This window comes from Teleopsis dalmanni, chromosome 2 (genome assembly GCF_002237135.1).
Source record: "Teleopsis dalmanni isolate 2A chromosome 2, ASM223713v2, whole genome shotgun sequence".
NCBI lineage: Eukaryota > Metazoa > Arthropoda > Insecta > Diptera > Diopsidae > Teleopsis > Teleopsis dalmanni.
The window spans coordinates 120,064,497-120,067,821 of record NC_051847.1 but is presented as its reverse complement, the minus strand read 5'-3'; positions in this window follow the sequence as shown (position 1 = coordinate 120,067,821).

Here is a 3,325-nt window from a genome sequence, read left to right as displayed (position 1 = left end):
CTCAAGAGTTGGCACAGTATGGCACGGACTCATAACCATGTGCGGCAAAAATAATCCACGACAAAAAAAATTTTCAAGCATCAGAGGAAAGTTGGATTGTAGTATGTTAGGTGGATATAATAAGTTATACCATTATACACATATATATAATTGTCCCATAAATGTCATTGTAGATGCGCATACATGTGTAATGTAATTATCTTTTGAACCCGTATATAGTTATTGTGAATTTTTTAAAATTCTCTACAAAAAATACCCAAGCAGAACTAAAATATTTTCTTCTTTTTTTCGCTGTTTGTCTTGTTTCAACTAATGTATGCTTCCACTTTCAGAAAAAGTCTACACATTTTTATTTGTTTTTGTTTTGACTGTATTTATTACATATTTGGAATCGCTCCAATTTATTATTTTATTTCAACTGTAAACTCAAATTATATGTTTACTTAAATGTATTTCTAAATTAATCTTCTAGTTTGCTTGTTAATATATCGTAATACTTTTGCAATACAAATTTTAGAAGTATCAAACAAATTTTTTTTCCCTAAACATGGAAATTATTTAATCTGGCGTTTACACTGGCCGAAAATGGCTCATTTGAAAATGAGTTTACATTTGTTGTAATTCATTTGTTCCCATTTGATTTTTTAACTTGCCTGTTTATTTTAATTTTTAGCATAAAATGTTGCATGAAGGTTAAATATACCTTCAAACCTTGCAACACTGAAACTGAAAACATATTTTTTACTTCAATTAATTAACTTTTGAGCAGCAGAAATTCTAAAAAATGGTGCATCGTTTTCAAGGAAATGCAACCACCAAACATTTGTTTACCTTTTTTTGTAAATATGTTAAAAATAGCTTTATCAAACTGTCAAAATACCATAAAAAGCTTTTATTTAGGGTATGTTTAATGCATTCCTTTACATGTGGAACATATTTGGAACACATTCGACCCTCCTTGGAACGCATTCATACAGAATGTGAACCAATGGATATCATTCGTGCTTGAAATTTTGTATTCGAATATGACCCATTTACTTCTCATTTTCGAATTTTGACTGAAATGAGCCATTTGAGGCCAGTGTAAATGCCGCATAATAAACTTATCATATAATAAGGTTTAAGACGTACCATTTTATAAAAAATATTCTTTCTAAATACATAATGTTACATATAAAATATATTCAAAACAGCAGATATGTTACATTCTTTCTTTCGTTAAACGCAGAGTCCATTGTTTGAAGAATATGTATTAACATTTTCCGATATAACTTGACTAAAAATGATTTATGTTACGTTTGCACTTTAATAACCGCAGACCTGAGCAGATATTAAAATATTGCTCTAATCTAGTTTTTAGATTGTAAATTAACAACAAAGAAATAAAATTTCCTTTCGGTCAAAATTTTTTTAACGATAGTGTCTTTCTCTGCAAAACTGCAAATAGCTTTAAATAAACTAATTAATTGTTGAATATCTTTCTACGATATATTATCTAATATTCATTGACTTTTTTTAAACAACAAATAAGTTAAATAAAAGTATATTTCAAATTTGTATAACAGTTATTGTGAATGTTTCAAAATTCTCTACAAAATTAATAACCAAGCAGTACATATTTCGAATTTTGTTTCGCCGTTTGTCCTGTTTCAACTTACGTCTAATTCCGTTTACAGAAGCAATCTACACTTAAATTTCTCTGTAATTTATCATTATCCGTTTTATTTTTGACAAGTTGTGTGCATTTCTTCCAAGCAGGAGGTGAAGAGGTTATATTTTATATTTCGGGTCGTGCTAAATTTTTTTTTGTTTAAACTGTAAGTATTAATATTAATTTTTTCAAATTTATACCTATATATTTTTAATTTAATGCATTAATATTATAATAATCTTATGTGTGATGGAAAAATGTGAACTAATTTGTGAAATAGCAAAGTTCAGATAAAATGTGCGTTTGCACGCTTTTACGCATAATTTGTAGATCCCTTTAAACATAATTAAATGAATATAAGAATTTAAATTAATAAGACTTAGGGGAACAATTTACATTTTGTTAAATATAACAAATTTTGTTGTATAATTAAGTCGCCACATTTTCAACAACGTGACTCATAGTCATATAATTTCTCTTTGTATTGTTCAATAACCAAACAAAGACTACTTTTTTGAAACTTTAAAACTAAAGTTTTATTTATTTAAAAAGGTAACTTATATGTGAATATAAGTCGTAATTGAAAATGAAAGAATTGTGATTTTATTCTATAAAAAAATGGTAGGTTTTCTATATGCGTTTCTGAATTCCAGTATCAAAAGATTACATACCTACAAAACCACTTCAAAGTACAGTTAAATATTTGCCCTCAAAACATTTTTTTTTTCGCATTTGAAACGTTATTGATAACGAAAATTTCAACAAATTTATACATATTAAATTTTATGTGCCGTTAACATAATTTCATCATGATCATAATTTTCATGCACCCTATAAAAATAGCTAGTATTATGAACATTTAATACTTTAAAATTGATATGACACAAGAGGTATAATTGACATAAAATATTCATTGTGAAATATTTTTTTTTTATATAAACTGAGAAACTATTTACATATTACACACACATTTTGTTTTGATATTATTATCTCTCAGCGAATTGAGGTCAATGTGTAGTTAAGAAAAGATTCCATTAATCTGTAGTATAATAAAAGTATACTACAGTCACTAGGAATTTTTGTCAATCTTTGTGTTGTAACCATGTCCGTTAGTGGGATCTATAAATTATATAATAGCTGTAGTAGAGAGTAGATATAACTTAAGGTATAGGTGGTATTATTGAATATAGTCCATATTCAAATGAAGAAATCTGGGCACAAATTAATAGGACTGAAATTAGTTTGTTTGGATATGAAAATAAATGAACATCATTAAAAATAAAACTGTAGTTTTGGCACACATTGGAGATAGATAGGCATATTTATGCATAACAAGTAACTATTTAGCATTTCATATAGACTTTAATTGGTTCTAAACTATTTAAACAAATTTAGTTTAATTCCGTTTAGGACACTATTAAATTAAAAGGATCTTGGATTATATAACAGCATAAAATTTATACCAAATAAGTGCCATAAATAGATTAAAATTTTCTTTTCCTTAAAACAAAAAATAAGTGTCCAAAACCATTTTGAGTTGCAGTTGACACAGTCTTATTTCTAAATATTTCAAAAGAATTACCCTATCTTTACAAAACTGGTAACTAAGTCTTGTCCTAATTTTTCGAATTTTTTTTTTTTAAATAGATACACAAATAGCGTAAATAAAATCTA